The sequence below is a fragment of the Salvelinus namaycush genome, chromosome 19 (assembly GCF_016432855.1).
Source record: "Salvelinus namaycush isolate Seneca chromosome 19, SaNama_1.0, whole genome shotgun sequence".
Classification (NCBI taxonomy): domain Eukaryota; kingdom Metazoa; phylum Chordata; class Actinopteri; order Salmoniformes; family Salmonidae; genus Salvelinus; species Salvelinus namaycush.
Window position 1 is genome coordinate 16,251,449 of NC_052325.1, and position 22,949 is coordinate 16,274,397.

General features: G+C 43.0%; 1 protein-coding gene across 1 annotated transcript in view; it reads right to left on the reverse strand.

The window, feature by feature from the left end:
* LOC120064175 (collagen alpha-1(VIII) chain-like) overlaps nt 1-22,949 on the reverse strand; it is a 78,183-nt gene that overhangs the window by 33,799 nt on the left and 21,435 nt on the right. The gene's annotated exons all lie outside the window — the stretch shown is intronic.

Here is a 22,949-nt window from a genome sequence, read left to right on the forward strand (position 1 = left end):
ATTCTCTGAAATTGCGATGTGGGCATTCAGCCTGATGGAGCTCTACTGCACACACACACTTTGAGCGGCGGTGTGAAAGGTACACGTTAGTTAGGCTGTAATGGGACAGTGTGTTTGTCCCTGGGCTTAAATTATCTTCCTGTTCCTTTAATGAAGCCTCAATAAGCCTCAGTCACCTCCCACTGTGTGTGTGTGTGTGTGTGTGTGTGTGTGTGTGTGTGTGTGTGTGTGTGTGTGTGTGTGTGTGTGTGTGTGTGTGTGTGTGTGTGTGTGTGTGTGTGTGTGTGTGTGTGTGTGTGTGTGTGTGTGTGTGTGTGTGTGTGTGTGTGTGTGTGTGTGCACGTGCGTGTGGACATGTGTACATGTGTGTGTGTTTGTGTGTCTTCAGTTCCTACTCTAAATAGTGCAAACACCCATCTTTTCTCAATTCTCTGCCAGTAAAATATCTATAGAAATCTGAATCTCAGTCCACACTCATCATGACCTCTTCCTGTTGGTTCACAGACACATCTCATCAGCACCTAGACTAAATTATCCTAGAGAGAGAGAGGTAGAGAGAGCGGCGAGAGAGAGAGCAGAGAGAGAGAACAGAGAGAAAGAGAGCAGAGAGAGAGAGAGAGAGAGAGAGAGAGAGAGAGGGGCAGAGAGAGAGAGAACAGAGAGAGAGAGATAGGGGCAGAGAGAGAGAGCCGAGAGAGAGAGAGAGAGAGAGAGAGAGAGAGAGAGAGAGAGAGAGAGAGAGAGAGAGAGAGAGAGAGAGAGAGAGAGAGAGAGAGAGAGAGAGGGGCAGAGAGAGAGAGAGCAGAGAGGCAGAGAGAGAGAGAGAGGCAGAGAGAAAGAGAGCAGAGAGAGAGAGAGAGAGAGAGAGACAGAGAGGCAGAGAGAAAGAGAGCAGAGAGAGAGAGAGACAGAGAGAGAGGCAGAGAGAGAGAGAGAGAGAGAGAGAGGCAGAGAGGCAGAGAGAAAGAGAGCAGAGAGAGAGAGAGAGACAGAGAGGCAGAGAGAGAGAGAGAGAGAGAGAGAGAGAGAGAGAGAGAGAGAGAGAGAGAGAGAGAGAGAGAGAGAGAGAGAGAGAGAGAGATGCAGTTGCCTAGAACTATCAAAGCCCTCACGGAAAAAACACAATTTGTGAAAATGTTCATTTGATTTTCACATGTGAAGGGTATTTCACAAAAAGGAGAAAGGGAAAGGGAAAGGGAAAGGGAAAGGAGGATACCTAGTCAGTTATACAACTGAATGCAGTCAACTGAAATGTGTCTTGAGCAGAGAGAGAGAGAGCAGAGAGAGAGAGAGAGAGCAGAGAGAGAGAGAGCAGAAAGAGAGAGAGAGCAGAGAGCGAGAGAGAGCAGAAAGAGAGAGGGAGTAGAGAGAGAGTGAGGAGGGAGAGCGAGCAGAGAGAGAGCAGAGAGAGAGAGCAGAGAGCGAGAGTAAAACCAGTCAACTGAAAGCATGCTGTACAGTGGGTGTGAGTAGAGGGATATGAAGGACATTACAGGAGCTTTCAGCACCTTATTATCACATTACAGAGCTGGCCCGGTGCTGTGTGTCTCCCATATGACTACAGACAGAAAGACAGACAGAGGATTAGAAGCATGTGTGACTAATGAAAACCAGAAAACTGTACTCTAGACTGAGTGAGAAACGGTCTTGCTTTAATCACGTTCACACACACTGTGTGAAGAGAATGTCAATGGGTTCCTAACCTGTGCGTCTGTCAAATGTAAAGTAATGTAATGAGTGGGACACAGACCCATACCCCCATCACACACACACACACACACATACAAACACACACACGCACACACACGCATACAAACACACACACCACCTAGCCAGCAGGCCAGAGAAAGTTTATGCTGCATAGTGTCATTGTCCAGTACCCCTGATGAGTATTACCCCAGGAATGCTATTTAGAGGCTCAACGAAAACAGAGTCCAACCAGAAATATCCTATTGAAATAACTCAGTAATAACCATTGGAGCGAAAGGATCCCAGGCAGAATGGCAAGTCTACAGAATATACAGTGTGTGTGAATGTGTGAAAGTGCTTGTGCTTTGCTTGGTAAAGTGTTTTTAATTGTAACTTATACAGAGCAATCTCTGTCCAGTCAATCTGTCAGTGTCTCTCTACTGCTCTCGCTCCAATGATTTACTGTGTGTGTGTGTGTGCACGTGTGCACGTGTGTGTGTGTGTCATAGAGCAGATGCACAGTCAAGGGGAATCCTAGCTATGCAATGGCACTGAGACACAATATTCAATTAGCTGTGTTTGGCCTTCAAACATCGTTGGATACCCCCTGTATCCAACTATGACATCTGGTCTACTGTTTACTGATGAACAGGAGAGTAGAGGGGAAAGGAGGAGAGGAGAGGGGAGAAGAGGAGAGGGGGGAGAGGAGAGGAGAGGGGAGGAGAGGAGAGGGGGGAGATAGAGGGAAAGGAGGAGAGGGGAGAAGAGGGGGAGAGGAGAGGGGAGGGGAGAGGAGGAGAGGGGGGAGTGGAGGAGAGGGGGAAAGGAGAGGGGGAGAGGAGAGGCGAGGGGGAGAGGAGAGGGAGGAGGAGGGGAGAGGAGAGAAGAGGAGAGGAGAGGGGGGAATGGAGAGGGGGATAGGTGGGGAGAGGAGAGGGGAGGAGAGGAGAGATGAGAGGGGGGATAAGAGAGGAGACCCTCCAAACCAATCACACTTTCAGGCTACTCTTTTATTACAGTTATTACAGTGGGAGTTGAGAGGCTGACCCTGTCACCATGGTAATGATGGGACAACCATCTCTCCTTTACAGTTCCACAGCCGTCATGGGCTCTATCTCTGATTGGTTGGCAAAGCCTAACTTTGCAAAACTCCCACTTTGCCACATTCTTCCTTACTTTCCCGTTCTCTGTGTGGCAACGCTGGAATTCCGTGGGCAAGCAGAGGAGTCAACATCCCAACACTACTGTCACACCATCCCAGGGGGACAGAAGCACCCAGAGAGGCTTGGAATCCCCCCCCCCCCCCTTTCTGTGTGTGGTTCCTAAAAGTCCTGATGATCTGTCTGTCCCCAATATGTCACAACTCTGAACCTATAGCCCTGGACATCGTCCCCAAATGGAAAGAGACAGGCAAACAATTGGGCCATGTTGGTTTCTCAGCCCTCGGGACAGTGAAATCACGGGTCTGACTTCAAAGAGAGGGCTCCTTTAGAATATTTCCCTACACAATGACAAGTATTAACCACTGTCAACTCAGAGTCCACCACAGCCTCACGCAGGGCTTAAAACAAAGTCATCCATGTAGTCTGGAGAACTTTAACAGTGGTCACCAACCCTGGTCCTGGAGAGCCACATGGCATGCAGACTTTTCCTCCAGCTCAGCACAAATACATCTGATTCAGCATCTCAGGGTCTTGATGAGAAATTAAGGGGGGAAAAGTATTTGTTACTACTTGAAACTATTTGAAACTCGTGTTCGCTGTTTGTGCTTGCCTGCAAAAAAAGTTTGTACATCATATTGCCCTCCAGAACCAGGAGTGGGACAAGTTGGTCGGGAAAACTGTTGATTCACAAAGTTCAACTGACCCTACCCATGAGGTTGTCCCATCCTGGGCTTGATGAGAACTCTCCGCCCTGTACCTCCCCTGGTTCTCCCCTCTCCCTCCCCTGTCCCTCCCCTGGTTCTCCCCTGTCCCTCCCCTGGTTCTCCCCTGTCCCTCCCCTGGTTCTCCCCTGGTTCTCCCCTGTCCCTCCCCTGGTTCTCCCCTTTCCCTCCCCTGGTTCTCCCCTGGTTCTCCCATATCCCTCCCCTGGTTCTCCCCTGTCCCTCCCCTGGTTCTCCCCTGGTTCTTAGGGGCACGTCGTCACACTTCACATCCCACAACTGTTACACCCAGGGCGGGTAGGAATCACTACCCTATCCCCCAAGCCCCTACCCTGGGACAGCAAGTAAATCAGTCAGTGTAGACATTTAAGAGCCCATGTTAAAAGTGCCACTCTCACTACCAGCATGGACCAACATTTGTTTGAATGTTTTTGTAAAAACAACTCCGTCGCTCACTCACTGGGGGCTCCCATGACTTATACATTCCCCCCTCCCAGAACACACACACACATGGCTTGAGGTGCGGTAGGACATTAGGGTGATTCTTCACGAAACTAGAACAAACCATGATTTCTCGGACGTGTACAACATTTAATCCATAGAAGGGTCATTTGGAGGAAGGATTGTTGACATAGTGCCTTGCTAAAGTATTGTGTTACAAAGTGGGAATAAAATTGATTAAACTGTACTTTTTTGTCAATAATCTACATAAAATATTCTGTAATGTCAAAGTGGAAGAAAAATTCAGCTCCTTGAGTCAATACATGTTAGAAACACCATAGGCATTGATTACAGCAGTGAGTCTTCTTGGGAAAGTCTTTAAGATCTTTGCACACCTGGATTGTGCAATATATGCCCACTATTCTTTTCAAAATTCTTCAAGCTCTGTCAAAATGTTGGGGATCATGGCCAGACAGCAATTTTTAAGTCTTGCCATAGATTTTCAGTCAAAACTGTAACTTAGCCATTCAGGAACATTCACTGCCTTCTTGGTAAGTAACTCCAGTGTAGATTTGGCCTTGTGTTGTAGGTTATTGTCCTGCTAAAAGGTGAATTCTTCTCCCAGTCTCTGGTGTAAAGCAGACTGAAGCAAGTTTTCCTCTAGGATTTTATCTCTCCAGTCTTTGACGATATCAAGCATACCCATACCAGGATGCAGCCACCACCATGCTTGAAAATAAGGAGGCAGTTCCTCAGTGATGTGTTGTGCCCCAAATATAAGGCTTAGCATTTAGGCCAAAAAGTATATTCCTTTGCTGTGCTTTTTTCTTCAGTATTACTTTAGTGCCTTGTTGCATATAAGATGCATGTTTTGGAATATTTTATTCTGTATATTTGTGTTCTTCTTTTCACTCTGTCATTTAGGTCATTATTGTGGAGTTACTACAATGTTGTTGATCCATCCTCAGTTTTCTCCCATTGAACTCTGTTCTGTATCTGTTTTAAAATCACCAATGGCCTCATGGTAACATCCCTGAGTAGTTTAATTCCAGAAGAACGACTGTATCTTTGATGTGTCTGGGTCGTTTAATTGATCATCCACAGCATAATTATGAACTTGACCATGCTTAAAGATATATACAATGTCTGATTTGTTATTGTTACCCATCTATCAATCACTCCCCTTCTTTATGAGGCTTTCCAAAAGCTCCCTGGTCTTTGTAGTTGAATCTGTGCTTTAAATTCAATACTTGACTGAGGGACCTTACAGATGTTGTATGTATAGGGGACAGAGGAAGGGTTAGTCATTCAACAATCATTCCAAACCCTAGAGTCCATGTAACTTATTATGTGATTTGTTAAGCCAAATGTAACTCCTGAACTCATTTATGCTTTCTTAAACAAAGGGGCTGAATACTTATGCAATGACTATATTTTAGCCTCGAATTTTGTCTCCCCACTGGAAGCCCGAGGTAGGGGGAGCGGGGGAATCTATCAAATAGCGCACCTCTAACTTTGTACAGGACTAATGCAATTAGTAAAATCCGTCACACTACGAAATGCTACCAAATAAACCACAATTCATTCATAATACTGTGAATATATAGTTTCACAGACATATTGTTGCATTTTTTCTGGTTTGTGCAAAATCCTAAAGAAAAATACAAAACCAGTCTGCACACCACCAAGGTGAATTCGTTTAGTCTTGACTCTTGGTTGACAGTGTTGGAGGATGGGTAATGTATTGATTCTCGAGTGCCAAATAAACACAAATTTGTTTCTATTTGTTTTTGTTACTTCTTTTTGATATTTATGAGTCTTATTTTAGTATATATTTTTATATTTATATAGTTTTAAATGTTATGCTTATTTATTTGTGCTGTCCCAAATGTCTGAATAAAAATGACAGTTAGTGCAGAATGGTGCTTTTGTTGTTGTTGGGGGTTACATGATTCCATATGTGTTATTTCATAGTTTTGATGTCTTCACTATTAATCTACAATGTAGAAAATAGTAAAAATAAAGAACAACCCTGGAATGAGTAGGTGTGTCCAAACTTTTGACTGGTACTGTAGGTCTGGAGTAATGTGATTGCAAACTTCTTCAATAGCCTAAAAGAGGGTGGTACAGTATGCCCATGGGGATGGCAAACATATACAGTGACTTATGAAAGTATTCACCCCCCTTGGCATTTTTACTATTTTGTTGCTTTACAACCTGGAATTAAAATAGATTTTTTGGGGGGGTGTTTAATTTGATTTACACAACATGCCTATCACTTTGGAGATGCAAAATATGTTTTATTGTGAAACAAACAAGAAATAAGACAAAAAAACAGAAAACTGGAGCATGCATAACTATTCACCCCCCCAAAGTCAATAGTTTGTAGAGCCACCTTTTGCTGCAATTACAGCTGCAAGTCTCTTGGGGTATGTCTCTATAAGCTTGGCATAGCTAGCCACTGGGATTTTTGCCCATTCTTCAAGCCAAAACTGCTCCAGCTCCTTCAAGTTGGATGGGTTCCGCTGGTGTACAGGAATCTTTAAGTCATACCACAGATTCTCAATTGGATTGAGGTCTGGGCTTTGACTAGGCTATTCCAAGACATTTCAATGTTTCCCCTTAAACCACTCAAGTGTTGTTTTAGCAGTATGCTTAGGGTCATTGTCCTGCTGGAAGGTGAACCTCCGTCCCAGTCTCAAATCTCTGGAAGACTGAATCAGGTTTCCCTCAAGAATTTCCCTGTATCCATCATTCCTTCAATTCTCACCAGTTTCCCAGTCAGTGCAGATGAGAAACATGATGGTTTCTTGGGGTGATGAGAGGTGTTGGGTTTGCGCCAGACATAGCTTTTCCTTGATGGCCAAAAAGCTAAATTTTAGTCTCATCTGAACAGAGAACCTTCTTCCATATGTTTGGGGAGTCTCCTACATGCTTTTTGGTGAACACCAAACATGTTTACTTTTTTTTTATGAAGCAATGACTTTATTCTGGCCACTTTTCCATAAAGTCCAGCTCTGTGGAGTGTACTGCTTAAAGTGGTCCGATGGACCAGATACTCCAATCTCTGCTGTGGAGCTCCTTCAGGGTTATATTTGGTCTCTTTCTTGGTCTCTTTCTGATTAATGCCCTCCTTGCCTGGTCCGTGAGTTTTGGTGGGCTGCCCTCTCTTGGCAGGTTTGTTGTGGTGCCATATTCTTTCCATTTTTTTAATAATCGATTTGATGTTCAAAGTTTCTGATATTTTTTATAACCCAACCCTGATCTGTACTTCTCCACAACTTTGTCCCTGACATGTTTGGAGAGCTCCTTGGTCTTCATGGTACCGTTTGCTTGGTGGTGCCCCTTGCTTAGCGGTGTTGCAGACTCTGGGGCCTTTCAGAACAGGTGTATATGTCACGCCCTGACCTGAGATATCTCTGTCTTTATATTTTGGTTAGGTCAGGGTGTGACTAGGGTGGATTACGCTAGTTTTGGTATTGTCAGGGGTTTTGTATTGTCTAGGGTGTTTGTATGTCTAGGGTTTTGTAGGTCTAGGTATTTGTATGTTTATGGTGGCCTGATATGGTTCCCAATCAGAGGCAGCTGTTTATCGTTGTCTCTGATTGGGGATCATATTTAGGTAGCCATTTCCACTTTGGTGTTTGTGGGTTCTTGTTCTATGTTTAGTTGCCTGTCTGCACTATCCATATAGCTTCACGGTTTGTTTTGTTATTTTGTTCAGTGTTCATTCGTTAAAATAAATAAGAATGTACGCATACCACGCTGCACCTTGGTCCGATCTTTATGACGAACGTGACAGTATATATACAGTGAGATCATGTGACACTTAGATTGCACACAGGTGGACTTTATTTAACTTTATTTGACTTCTGAAGGTAATTGGTTGCACCAGATCTTATTTAGGGACTTCAGAGAAAAGGGGGTGAACACATATGCACGCACCACTTTTCCGTTTTAAAAAAAAAATTTTTTTTTTAAACAAGTTATTTTTTTCATTCACTTCACCAATTTGGACTATTTTGTGTATATCCATTACATGAAATCCAAATAAAAATCTATTTAAATTACAGGATGTAATGCAGCAAAATAGGAAAAACGCCAAGGGGGATCAATACTTTTGCAAAGCACTGTATTTTCCACCTGTATTGTAATCATGTATTGTATTTTACAGTAATGTATTGTTCTTATGTGTTGTATTGGTCCTGTGGGGCTCAGTTAGTATAGATCTAGCAACACCAGAGTTGTGGGGTCGATTCCCACTGGGGTCACATATGAAAATGTGTGGAGTCACTTTGGATAAAAGCACCTGTTACGTAAATGGCACATACTGTTTTACAGCATTGTATTGGCCAATGCAATTTATTTCAATGTGAAACATGTATTTGTAGATTAAACACTAATCAACCTTGGTGAAAAAGTGACTATGATTTTGTGTGTTGTACTTAGTCAATTGAAAACGTGCTTAAACAACTGCCTTTTATGATCTGTTTTCTACTAATCATTGTGAAAATGTACCACATACTTGTGAAAATTGCTCCACATCGATTGGAAAAAACTGTAAAATGGGCCATAACTTTAAATCTAACAGAGATCCAACTCTGGATTTTTTTTTGTCAAATACGCTTTCAGTTACAAATGTCAAATATATGTCAACAATCCTTCCTTCAAAGGACCATTTTGTTCTAGTTTCATGAGGAATCACCCAACATCCCATAACCACAGTTTAACTAAGAAATGTGTTTGTTTATGTTTGAAGTACAGCAATTTCACCGTCACTCAGTTCACCCAGCTGGGTCATTCCACTATTTCGGTGCCTTTTGAGATGTGTAACTTTGTCAAAAAAAGAAGAGTAGATCAGATCATCTGCTTTTACACTATGAATCAACTTTTAGATTTGTTCAATATTATTATTATTTACATTTTTTAAAGGAATGGTTTCACATATTAGATGGAGAGTTCAGTTCATGTAACAGGGTTGACCTTAAAATGAGGGACAGATGTAAATGAATCACTAATCATATGAAAGCTAATAGTCCCATACCCAGACTTTGGAGGAAAGGGAAGTAGCTTGCTGTCACTATTCCACCTTAGCTTATCTCCAAATCGTGGAAATGTGTACCCCAAGCTACAGTATAAGTGTGTACTATGTATGCATTTTTGTGTGTGTGTGTGTGCCTGCATGCATGTGCTTGTACCTCTACTTGAGTGGTGGGTGGTGGGTTTATTTAGCTAGCTTTGTGAGTTTGCTGTGAATGTACAAGCCCCCCCCCCCCCCCCCCCCCACACACACACACATACACACACAGCTGGCCCGTACACAAAGACCAGGCTTCACACCGCAGTGTCGCAGTAAAGTCCCCCCTCATACATACAAACTCATACACACACACTATGCATGCCACTTGACAAGACCCGACCCATAATCCCCCAGACTGTAACATGTCTGCCTCTCGCTGGGGGGGTTTACAAGGTCTAGGGCTGGAGGTTAGGGGGCTTGGTAGGGTGACCCCCAGTTCAAAAGGGTGCCTCTCCCATGGGCGGACATAAAAAAGCAGTTTATCCCACTGACAGGTTTTATAGGACATTGAACATAAACAGAATAAAAGCAACTTTGTGAACGACTTGAGCGACATGCTTGTAAAGGAATGTATGTGTGTTAGTGTGTTGAAATTGGCGACCCCTAGGACCAGTTCCAGTCAGAACAAAAAACTACATGAGAAGGTAAACCATTTTGTGGTACCATGACTCTGACAATGTATGTATGTCTATGAGTGACCCAACATTACCCTCTCCCCCATCTCACCTTTTTGTGGTGAAACCTTTCCTCAACCCACCAGCCTTCCGACGGTCAAAACATCATATAGATCAGGGATGGGCAACTTTGATGGGGAGTTGAGGCCACAAAAAAACAGAACTCATCAGCAGAGGCTCACGGGTCTCTGTACCCACTTCTCACCCCAGAGCAAAACATTTTAGCACCCCCCCCCCCTCGTGACAGCGAAGAGAAAAAATACAATATTTTAAAGTTCATATCCTGCAATTCTGTGCAATTTGCCATGGGATGGAGGCAAATGTTGGCAGTTTTTAATATAATAACTGATGATCAATGGTCCCCACTCCAGTCGGTAATTCGACCATGCTTACTACAAGTTTAGATAGCTGGCCGCGAGACTAATTTACCAATCTAAAAAAAATGGGGCTGACATGGGCTAACTGAGTGACTGCTGATGCACAAACACATTTTGAAATAGCATCTTGTGTATTCTATTATTCTAACTCTCAACATACAGTATATATATATATATATACACTACCGTTCAAAAGTTTGGGGTCACTTAGAAATGTCCTTGTTTTTGAAAAAGAAAAGAAAACTGTCCATTAAAATAACATCAAATTGATCAAAAATACAGTGTTGACATTGTTAATGTTGTAAATCACTATTGTAGCTGGAAACTGCTGATTTTTTATGGAATATCTACATTGGCGTACAGAGGTCCATTATCAGCAACCATCACTCCTGTGTTTCAATGGCACGTTGTGTTAGCTAATCCAAGTTTATAATTTTAAAAGGCTAATTGATCATTAGAAAAACCTTTTGCAATTATGTTAGCACAGCTGAAAACTGTTGTTCTGATTAAATAACCAATAAAACTGTCCTTCTTTAGACTAGTTAAGTATCTGGAGCATCAGCATTTGTGGGTTCGATTACAGGTTCAACATGTCCAGAAACAAAGAACTTTCTTCTGAAATTCGTCAGTCTATTCTTGTTCTGAGAAATTAAGGCTATTCCATGCGAGAAATTGCCAAGAAACTGAAGATCTCGTACAATGCTGTGTACTACTCCCTTTACAGAACAGCGCAAACTGGCTCTAACCAGAATAGAAAGAGGAGTGGGAGGCCCCTGTGCACAACTGAGCAAGAGGACAAGTACATTAGAGTGTCTAGTTTGAGACACAGACGCCTCAGAAGTCCTCAACTGGCAGCTTCATTAAATAGTACCCGAAAACACCAGTCTCAATGTCAACAGTGAAGAGGCGACTCCGGGATGCTGGCCTTCTATTAATTTGATTACTGCTGACTGTTTGAAATGCATCGTATTGAGATGGGATTTTTAGGCCATGTCGCCCATCCCTACCTTCAGGACCGCTGTACTGCTGCTTTTCTTTCTTTCCTGGAACAGAAGTAGTGCCACGATACCAGCAGCCAGAGCATCGCCAGCAGCTGACAGGTCTGGACCCACATGCTGTACTTGGTCAGTAGACATGATTCATACATGCACATGTTCTTGGACTGAGAACTTGTGTTTCCATCCTGTCTTGCTGCTTTTTGTCTGACATAGATGAAGCTCACCGGACAGTAGCAGCAGCCAGCAGTACATGTTGTGGCATCTTTTGCACGCCTCTAAATCTCATCCACCCCCAGGTTTTTAGTCAAATATGGCTTTGTTGCTGTTTGGCTTTTTCATGTTCCGTACCCATCCCTTGAATTTAGCAGCCTGATCTTATCAATCCTCTTCAACTGCTCTTCTCTCCCCTCCTCAGCTCCTTTAAATCTGTTTTGGTTCTGTCCAACACACACACACGCGTGCACACGGACACACAGGCCTATAACAGGCCTATACCTCATGTTTGTGCTGTCCAGGTGAATCATGCCACTTCTTGTGTTTTGACGCTATGTGAGAATCGATTTCACCTCTCTCAATGAACTATCTTGTCTTTGTCTGGCGAACGACCACACATAATTATGTCATGGTAGTGAAATGTTTGAAGAAGTACATTTATTTTCCTGTGTCAGAGTGAGGAGACTTTTACATTGCTTTTTATGTGTTTCATATTTCTCCCAGCTTTCTGTCACTTGTTACTCTTGGCCTGGCTGGATGTAAGGTCAGGACTACTGTAGACAGGGACAGCTTCATCACAAGAGATATCAGTTAGGATCCTGCACAATTCACTGTGCTTAGCTAAGACACATGAGACAGACAGACAGACAAAACACCCTTATTAAATAGGCTCAGGGTTAGAGACAATGTTGGGTTGAGATTAGGGAAGGTTAAGGTATGGTAAGGAGGGGTATATGAGCATTGGGGAAGATGATGGATGGGAGGGTAGAGTATGGGTTAGAGTAAGGGATGCCCAGACTGTTGGATGAAGAATAGGGTGATGATTCTAAGAAGAAGTAAGACAGGATATGACCAGACCATGACCACAGGATATGACCTAGCACGCATCACTGCAGCTGGTACCTGGGAGGTCAGGGGTTAACTGAGATGCCAGGCTGGGCTACGTATGGAGTCCCATCTCTACGTATAGGGAGAACTTGATTTACATACAGTACGTACGCACGCGCACACCCACGCACATACACACGTACACACATGTACACACACGTACACACGCACACACTCAGAGTAACTAGGCGAAAGGAGAAGATTGTGGGCCATAAATATGGCTGCTGTTAGCTGAACGGGATTGTGGGTAGAGGATTCTGAAGTGATGTGCAGCTATGTGAGGAATGCGCATGGTGCTCAATGTTGACCTGAGACAAACAGAGAGCATGCTGGGATCCCTCTATGAACGATGGGGAAGTCCAATAGTTGCACTTCAACACTCTTTGTGTTTTCTTTTGTAATCTAGAAAGGCAGTGGCTTAATCCTATTTGTCAGGGGGCTGAGTGGCTACATTTACAGTGATGTTTCGAAAGCGTAAAATGCAGATATGTTACTGAAAACTAACTTTTGCCAAGGATATAATAAATACGTGTGGCACCTACCTGCCATCTCCAGCCCTTTCACCCCCCCCCCCCCCCCCCCCCCCAAAGCAAATGTGTGCGGTAGCTGGGAATGCTTCCATCTTACCAACAACAAGTAATGAATGATGGAAATACATTCCGTCCTTGTGCTCATCAAAATATTTACACAAGCCTCACTGGATTATCTGAAGACTTTTGATTTATGGCTGTGAACACGAACCAAAGTCCCATCAACAAAACATAGTGTTTCAAGGAGCCTGTTATACTCATAACACAGAAAAGGGGCACTAAGTGGGAACTAAGAAGTGAGCCACATGGTTGTCATTAAACACGACTACACATGAATGAGCTTCATTCACGTCCCTACCCACTGGGCACACACTGGTTGAATCAACGTTGTTTCCACCTCATTTCAAATAACTGACAATGAACCAATTTCAATGAAATAACGTTGAACCAACGTGGAATAGTAGTTGAATTGACGTCTGTGTCCAGTGGGTATTCATTTACAACTACAAGTTATGCCTTTCATATCCCTGCCCTCCAACCCCCTCAGTAAATGTCTTATATTAACCCGAGCTAGACTTACACACAGGTACTACTTAATGTGTCTGGCTAGTGGTTGAGGACATATTGAAATAATGGGTATAATGACTGTAAATGTTGGCTGTGTCCCCAACCCATGTCTGACTCAAGACAGACAGAAAACAGTGGTGTATAGCATACAGTCATTTGCCAAGCCACTCTTCTACCCCAGTAGCATTCCACCCTACTCAAACTGTCACCATCGCTAGATATCACAATAAGGCAGGCGACATGGCAGGCAAGCACGCCACAAACAATCCACCTGATTGACATGTGGAGCCAGACTTCCCTTAAACAGAGTTGTGCTTAATTATGCATGCAACAATAGTCAATCCAACTTCACCTTTCTGACAGTGATTCATGTAAATTCATGGAAGGTTATTACACCCAAAGAACTTTATTATTGACAGTAAAACTACGTTCCCCCTGATGGAAAAACATTGCATGATTTTTCATGTGAAACCATATGGTTATGGAACACTTCACATGGGATGATATTTCACATAACCTTTCACGTGGATTAAAATGTTCACATGATGCCATTCAAACAAGAAGTCACTAGGTTGTCACGAAATAGCCGCAGTGTTTTCCACGTACATATTTGACACACATGAGTGTATGTTAATTTATACATTCATTATTATTCAACATGTCCTCACCTCGACTTTGAACTCACAACCTGTTTCAGTCTTCCTGCTGCGACACTATGTCTGTGTCAATGACTGATTTCACCTGTATTCCTACACTTAGGACTTCAAAGTAAATCTCAGCTTTGTATAATACACTCAAGAAATACGTTTATATTCATCATAGTGATTCAGGAGTAACATAAAAAATATATATATGCCCCACCAACATTAGACAACTTTACAGAAGACAATCAACTTGCTGAGATAACTAAATTAAATCAATGATGAGAGAATAGTCAGATTAACTAAAATAGCAGTGCACATGGCACTGTTTTGCTAAATGCAGAGATGTATTATAGGTAATCAATGTGTAGGGGACTTCTGAGAATGCAACAGACTTCGTGGTGCAGCAGAACGACCAGAGCAATCCAAATCCAGAGGCTGTGAGTTCAAATCCTAGGCAGGGTCATATTGAATATTCAGTACTGAGTGATCATGTCAAATGTAATCATATTGTCATTGATGAAAGATTGGTACAGCTTTTTTTTTTACACATTTTATCTGAACATCGCACCACTTACCTTAAAACCCCTATGACATTTCATCACTTCCCGTACAAAAAACATGTGAAATCTGCAGTTTCACATGTGAAATACCCTTCACATGTGAAAATCAAATGAACATTTTCACAAATTGTGTTTTTTCCGTGAGGGCTTTGATAGTTCTAGGCAACTGCATCTCTCTCTCTCTCTCTCTCTCTCTCTCTCTCTCTCTCTCTCTCTCTCTCTCTCTCTCTCTCTCTCTCTCTCTCTCTCTCTCTCTCTCTCTCTCTCTCTCTCTCTCTCTCTCTCTCTCTCTCTCTCTCTCTCTCTCTCTCTCTCAAATCGTTCTCTCTCAATTCAATTCAATTGGCGTGCAATGAAGTGATAGACGTGCAGATGATGATGTGCAAGTAGGGATACTGGGGTGCAAAAGACCAAAACAGTTTTTATAAAAGAAATAACAATACGGGATGAGGTAGTTGGGTGTGCTATTTACAAATGGGCTGTGTACAGGTACAGTGATCGGTAAGCTGCTCTGACAGCTGATGCTTAAAGTTAGAGAGGGAGATATAAGTCTCTAGCTTCAGTGATATTTGCAATTCGTTCCAGTCATTGGCAGCAGAGAACTGGAAGGAAAGGCGGCAAAAGAGGTGTTGGCTTTGGAGATAACCAGTGAAATATACTTGCTGGAGCGCGTGCTACGGGTGGGTGTTGCTACGGTGACCAGTGAGCTGAGATAAGGCAGGGCTTTACCTAGCAAAGACTTATAGATGACCTGGAGCCAGTGTGTTTGGCGATGAATATGTAGCGAGGGCCAGCCAATGAGAGCATACAGGTCACAGTGGTGGGTAGTATATGGGGCTTTGTTGACAAAACGGATGGCACTGTGATAGACTACATCCAATTTGCTGAGTAGAGTGTTGGAGGCTATTTTGTAAATAACATCGCCGAAGTCAAGGATCGGTAGGATCGTCAGTTTTACGAGGGTATGTTTGGCAGCATGAGTGAAGGAGGCTTTGTTGCAAAATAGGAAGCCGATTCTAGATTTCATTTTGAAATGGAGATGCTTAATGTGAGTCTGGAAGGAGAGTTTACAGTCTAACCAGACACCTAGGTATTTGTAGTTGTCCACATATTCTAAGACAAAACCGTCCAGAGTAGGGATGCTAGTCGGGCGAACGGGTGCGGGCAGCAATCGGTTGAAGAGCAAGCATTTAGTTTTACTAGCATTTAAAGCAGTTGGAGGCCACGGAAGGAGTGTTGTATGGCATTGAAGCTCGTTTGGAGGTTTGTTAACACAGTGTCCAAAGAAGGGCCAGATGTATACAGAATGGTGTCGTCTGCGTAGAGGTGGAACAGAGAATCACTAGCAGCAAGAGCGACATCATTGATGTATACAGACAAGAGTCGGCCCGAGAATTGAACCCTGTGGCACCCCCATAGAAACTGCCAGAGGTCCGGATAACAGGCCCTCCGATTTGACACACTGAACTCTATCTGAGAAGCAGTTGGTGAACCAGGCGAGGCAGTCATTTGAGAAGGCATTGCTATTGAGTCTGCCGATAAGAATGTGGTGATTGACAGAGTCGTAAGCCTTGGCCAGGTCGATGAAGACGGCTGCACAGTACTGTCTTTATCGATGGCGGTTATGATGTCGTTTAGGACCTTGAGCGTGGCTGAGGTGCACCCATGACCAGCTCGGAAACCAGATTGCATAGTGGAGAAAGTACGGTAGGATTCAAAATAGTCGGTGATCTGTTTGTTAACTTGGCTTTCGATTGTTTTTTAGATAGGCATGGCAGGATGGATATAGGTCTATAACAGTTTGGGTCTAGAGTGTCTCCCCCTTGAAGAGGGGGATGACCGCGGCAGCTTTCCAATCTTTGGGGATCTCAGACGATACGAAAGAGAGGTGAACAGGCTAGTAATAGTGGTTGCAACATTTTAGGCTGATAATTTTGGAAAGACAGGATCCAGATTGTCTAGCCCAGCTGCTTTGTAGGGATCCAGGTTTTGCAGCTCTTTCAGAACATCAGCTGTCTGGATTTGGGTGAAGGAGAAGCGGGGGGGACTTGGGCAAGTTTCTGCGGGGGGTGCAGAGCTGTTGGCCGGGGAAGGGGTAGCCAGGTGGAAAGCATAGCCAGCCGTAGAAAAATGCTTATTGAAATTAACGATTATCGTAGATTTATCGGTGGTGACAGGGTTTCCTAGCCTCAGTGCAGTGGGCAGCTAGGGGGAGGTGCACTTATTTTCCATGGACTTTACAGTGTCCCAAAACTTTTTGAAATGAGTGCTACAGGATGCTAATTTCTGTTTGAAAAAGCTAGCCTTAGCTTTCCGAAATGACTGTGTATATTGATTTCTGACGACCCTGAAAGTTGCATATCTATTGCATAGCTATTTGATGCTAATGCAGTACGCCACAGGATGTTTTTGTGCTGGTCAAGGGCAGTCAAGTCTGGGGTGAACCACAAGCTATATCTGTTCTTAGTTCTACATTTTTTTAATGGGGCATGCTTATGTAAGATGGTGAGGAAAGCACTTTTAAAGAGCAACCAGGCATCCTCTACTGATGGGAGGAGGTCAATATCCTTCCAGGATACCCGGGCCAGGTTGATTAGAAAGGGCTGCTCGCTGAAGTGTTTAAGGCAGCATTTGACAGTGACGAGAGGTGGTTGTTTGACCGCCGACCCTTTACGGATGCAGACAATGAGGCAGTGATCGCTGACATCCTGGTTGAAGACAGCAGAGGTGTATTTAGTGGGCAAGTTGGTCAGGATGATATCTATGAGGGTGCCCATGGTTACGGATTTAGGGTTGTACCTGGTAGGTTCCTTGATAATTTGTGTGAGATTGAGGGAGTCTAGCTTAGATTGTAGGACGGCCAGGGTGTTAAGCATATCCCAGTTTAGGTCACCTAACAGTACGAACTCTGAAGATAGATGGGGGGCAATCAATTCACATATGGTTTCCAGGGCACAGCTGGGGGCTGAGGGAGGTCTATAACAAGTGGCAATGGTGAGAGACTTATTTCTCTCACCATTGCCATATAACCGAGATGAGATCCTCAGACCCCTTGTGAGACCATATGCTGACACATGCACATTTGTGGCCTGCTGGAGGTCATTTTGCAGGGCTCTGGCAGTGCTCCTCCTTGCACAAAGGCGGAGGTAGCGGTCCTGCTGCTGGGTTGTTGTCCTCCTACGGCCTCCTCCACGTCTCCTGATGTACTGGCCTGTCTCCTGGTAGCGCCTCCATGCTCTGGACACTACGCTGACAGACACAGCAAACCTTCTTGCCACAGCTCGCATTGATGTGCCATCCTGGATGAGCTGCACTACCTGAGCCACTTGTGTGGGTTGTAGACTCCGTCTCATGCTACCACTAGAGTGAAAGCACCGCCAGCATTCAAAAGTGACCAAAACATCAGCCAGGAAGCATAGGAACTGAGAAGTGGTGTGTGGTCACCACCTGCAGAACCACTCCTTTATTGGGGGTGTCTTGCTAATTGCCTATAATTTCCACCTTTTGTCTATTCCATTTGCACAACAGCATGTGAAATTTATTGTCAATCAGTGTTGCTTCCTAAGTGGACAGTTTGATTTCACAGAAGTGTGATTGACTTGGAGTTACATTGTGTTGTTTAAGTGTTCCCTTTATTTTTTTGAGCAGTGTATATATATGTGTATGTTGAAGAGTTTGAGGCTCATGTTGCATCCCTGACTCCGTCCATGGCTCCGAGGAAAGAAATATGTGTTTATTGTCAATTTTAACTGTAAACCTGTTGTTTGTATACATTGATTTTATAATATCATATATTTCCTTCCCAACATCGCTTTCTATCAATTTGTATAGCAGACCCTCATGCCAAATTGAGTCAAAAGTTTTTGGGAAATCAACATAGCATGAGAAGACTTTGCTTTTGTTTTGGTTTGTTTGTCAATTAGGGAGTGCAGGGTGTATATGTGGTTTGTCATCTGATATTTTGGTAAGAAGCCAATTTGACATTTGCTCAGGACATTGTTTTCACTGAGGAAATGTTGGAGTCTGCTGTTGATGATACTGCATAATATTTTTCAGAGGTTACCTTTGACGCAGATACCACAGTAATTATTGAGGTCAAATTTGTCTCCACTTTTGTGGATTTGGGTGATCAGACCTTGGTTCCAAATATTGGGGAAGATGCCAGAGCTGAGGTTAATGTTGAAGAGTTTAAGAATAGCCAATTGGAATTTGTGGTCTGTATATTTTATTATTTTGTTTCTTATACGATCAACACCATAGGCCTTTTTGGGTAGGAGGGTTTGTATTTCACCCTGTAGCTCATCCAATGTAAATCGGAGAATCCAGTGGGTTCTGGTAGTCTTTAATAGCTGATTCTATGTTTTGCAAATTATCATGTATATTTGTTTGCTCTTGGTTCGTTGTAATATGGCCGAAAATGTTGGATAGGTAGTTTATCCATACATCTCCATTTTGGATAGATAGCTCTTTGCGTTGTTGTTTGTTTAGTGTGTTCCAATTTTCCCAGCAGGGATTTGATTATGTGGATTCTTCAATCACATTGAGATGTTTTCTGACATACTGTTTGTCATTTTTTTCTTAGTTTATTTCTGTACTGTTTCAGTGTTTAGAAAAGTGTATGGTCATACGCACATCCTGTTTTAGTGTTTTCCCATAGTGAAGGCGTAGGTTCTAGTTTTCTGGGTCTCTGTGTTTTTGGTTGGATAGGTTTCATTCTTAGGTTTTCTGCTAGAATTGTATACATTTGATCCCCTCTCTCTCTCTCTCTCTCTCTCTCTCTCTCTCTCTCTCTCTCTCTCTCTCTCAGGCAGGTGGTGGAAAATGTCAATGTCAAACACATTAGATAAAAAAAACATTTCTGAGATGATGGACTCATAGCAAACTGACCAAAGCCATTGTTGGTGCCAAAAATGCTCTCTGGTTCTGATCTACAGTAAACAGTGTGAGTGGTGGCCTGCCTGCCTGTCTGTCGGCCTGCCTGTAAGTCATAGCCGGACTCTCTGTGTTGACCTAAATGTGTTTGAAATCTCCAAGACAACAGACTTCTCTACCTACCCTCAGCAGGTGAGTTCTATCTGGTGTAAAGGGTCTGTCTGTCAGCAAATTAATCAATTTAGTAAAACTCCCAAAGAGGACAGCCTCACAGGAGTGGAGTCATCATGCGCAAACAGTCTAGCCTGCATCCGAGTGACACTGGGACACTTTGTGTATCTGCTGCCATGCCTGTCTGTGACGTATGGGACGGCTACCGGGAGTGCTCCAGCCATAACACTAAACACACCACAACAGAGGGGTTTTCAAGTCCACAGTAGCACTGTAAGAGGAACCATAATCATTACTCAAAGAATGGCCTAGCTAGCCAAGGTAAATGGCTGTGTGAAACTATAGTTGCTATGGAGCATGTCTGTAAACCTCAGGTCTCAGAGAGGTGCCTGTGGCTTGTCACATCGATGACTCCACTAGAACCGGGTGGGACTAATACACATGCTCAAGGGTCCGGAGCCTTCCGTTTTCCCGGCACCTGCACTTGTTTGTATGGATGAGGGGTGGATTTTTAGCTAAAGGAACTGTTTGTTTCTTGTTTTGCTTCTTGGCTGAATTAGTTGGTTCTACTTAGTTTCCTCTGGGGAAGTGGAAGGTATAGGTGCACCTTTGAGAACAAGCCGATGCATGGCAGACTAGTAGAAGGAGTAGGTTCCCTATACTGAGGGCACAGAAAGAGCCTTCTTCAATCCAAACTGGTCACCCAGTTTATGAGAGGGATACGTAATGTGAATGTTGTTTTTAGGTCAAACTGATATTGAACTAATTTTGATCGAAAGGTTTCAGCTTTTAGTGGTGATACCTATTATATTTAAGATGTTTTCAAAAACAAACTCTGATCGCTAAAAACACATTTTTAAACAGCTAATTTCACTACATTCTAAACAGAGCACAGACATTTCCACTCTAGTTTTTCATTCTCCTGTCTCCATATAGCTTTATTTGAAAGGAAATACTTTTCTTCTGCTGCTGAATTCACTGAAAGAAACCTCTGGCTAACAGGTGTGACAACTTTCATACGTGAGTGTTAAGACTGGGGGGGAAGAGTTTGCTTGATAGACACTGTATCCTTAACGTAAATTCATACTGTTGTAACTTTGGAGCAAGGATGATATTTTGAAGATAAATGTTATGTTGCCTTGGAAAATGTGAAATACTGACCTGTGCCACAACTGTGTGTGTGTGTGTGTGTGTGTGTTTAGCCCTGGCTAACTGAGAGTGCTAAATATTGTCTTTGTGATACAAAACGGTGAAATTCCTCCAATGCTCACTGCTTCCACCTCTTAACAGTGTTAGAACACCGTGATGTGTATTGTGTGTGCTTTACAGTATGTGACTAGTGTGTATGTGAGCACACAGCATGAAATGAGACAGTTTTACACCCTTTGTGTACTTCGTGGGAGACCTAGTAATAAAGCCACACACACACCCACACTCACATTCACTAGGCCCCCATGAAGGCATCTTCTGCCTGTAACGACCCCGTAGAAGTTGAACTCTGACTCCAGTATAGTTAGTGCTTATTTGTTCCTCCTTTGAGTTCAATCGTCCCTAGAATGGTCTTCTCTTTCCACCGTTAAATACTACTACGGTAACAAACTCTTACATCTCAACTATACCATAAACTGCCAGAGCACCAGTTTCAATTAATTATAGCAAAACGTTGCTTCTGAGTGAAAAAGACTGACATTGCAGTAGTTTAGTATGGTTTATACAGTCTCTAATGTCTCTCTATAGGTTAAATCCATGCCTATCAATATAACCTGTTATGGCTGCAAGGGAAAGTATTGAGTAGCCAGATAAAACATGCCCATTTCAAACGGCCTCGTACTCAATTCTTGCTCCTACAATATGCATATTATTATTACTATTGGATAGAAAACACTCTCTAGTTTCTAAAACCGTTTGAATTATTTCTCTGAGTGAAACAGAACTCATTCTGCAGCACTTTTCCTGACCCGGAAGTTCAAAGTCTGAAATCGAGGCTCTCTTCCTCTTCATGCCTATACATGGGCAATGAACGTAAGAGTCTACGTACACTTCATACACCTTCCTCTGGGTGTCAAGAAGGCTGTGAGAGAAGAAAGGAGGTGATTATCTCGATCTGGGATGGAATAAACCCTCTTGGAATGACGTGTACCCAACTTCCGGTAATCTGAAGAACGCAATTTGGACGGTGGGGTTGCCTTTTGTTTTGCTGACGTTATAGGCAAATATTATTTCCGGCTTTGATTTTATTTGATACATGTCACCATATCATCGTAACGTATGTTTTTTCAATATAGTTTCATCAGATTATTGAAATTTTTTCGGGAGTTTTACCGTGTTCCGTTCTCTTCCGTTTGTTTACATGGAGAGATCCGTGCAACCCGGCTAGCGCGCTTGCTAAATGGAGAGAGAAAGTTGCCATTCTGAATCCAAACAACGACTCATCTGGACAAAGGACACCTTGTTCAACATTCTGATGAAAGATCAGCAAAAGTAAGACCCAATTTATGATGTTATTTCATATATCTGTCGTAGTCGCCGGCGCCCAAGTGTTTCTATTGTGCTAAGCTAAGCTAATATAATGCTACATTTTGTTTTCGCTGTAAAACACTTAATAAATCGGAAATATTGTCTGGCATCACAAGATGCCTGTCTTTCATTTACTGTACACTATGTATTTTTCAGAAATGTTTTATGATGAGTAATTAGGTATTTGACGTTGGTGTCTGTAAATATTATGGCTGCTTTCGGTGCAATTTCTGATTGTAGCTGAAATGTAAACTATGATTTATACCTGAAATATGCAAATTTTTCGAACAAAACATATGCTATACAATAAATATGTTATCAGACTGTCATCTGATGAGGTTGTTTCTTGGTTAGTGGCTATTTATATCTTTATTTGGCCGAATTTGTGATAGCTACTGATGGAGTCAAAAACTGATGGAGTAAGAATAGTGGTGTCTTTTGCTAACGTGGTTAGCTAATAGATTTACATATTGTGTCTTCCCTGTAAAACATTTTAAAAATCGGACATGTTGGCTTGATTCACAAGATGTGCACCTTTCATCTGGTGTCTTGGACTTGTTAATGTGTGAAAGTTAAATATTTAAAAAAAATATATTTTGAATTTCGCGCCCTGCACTTGAGCTGGATGTTGTCATAAGTGTACCGGTGTCGGGCTGCAGCCCAAACAGGATAACTATGGGGAGATTTTGAGTTTGACAGCGTATTTGTGGGTTTGCCAGTTTATACAGTAGGATAATGCTTTCTCTATGCCACATCTACTCCCGCTCCTCCCCTCCGGCTGTTGACGTCGCCGGTTTACTAACCACCAGTCCTGGCAACCATCATCATGCGTACCTGGAATCA